The following is a 467-nucleotide window of genomic DNA, read 5'->3' as shown; positions in this document are numbered from 1 at the left end:
GGGGGGGGGGGTTACAAAGTGAGATGAACAACAGTTATTGCACAAATCGATTACCTACAAGTAGATCATCCATAAAAAGGAAGGAGAAAAAACAATCATTTCTACTTTGATTAATACAGACTAATAAATATGCATCGGTTTATATCTGCGAGATGAGATGAACAACGTGTGAAATGTCGAGGCTCGGGCTGAAGGCAGAACAATGAAAATGGATGAAAAATAACAAATAAAAATAAAGAAAGTATCTGTGTTTGTGTGTGAAAAGTGTCTACATTGCTTATTCCCATGTATGTATGCAGGCACTTGTAGTACGAACATGTTGTTCTGGGGTCTTTTCCTCTCTGCCCGGCAGCCGCTTGAAGCCTTTACCCCGCTGTAGTGTTATTTGCAAATAAAGGTCTTAGTAGAAATGTTTTACACAGCAACATTAAAATCAATCTCTTAAATCATCAACAAATACCACAAAA

This window comes from Notothenia coriiceps, unplaced genomic scaffold, assembly GCF_000735185.1.
Source record: "Notothenia coriiceps isolate Sejong01 unplaced genomic scaffold, NC01 NC01_scaffold00027680, whole genome shotgun sequence".
In the NCBI taxonomy this organism is placed as follows: domain Eukaryota; kingdom Metazoa; phylum Chordata; class Actinopteri; order Perciformes; family Nototheniidae; genus Notothenia; species Notothenia coriiceps.
The sequence above is the reverse complement of the archived record's forward strand: the minus strand, read 5'-3'. Positions refer to the sequence as shown.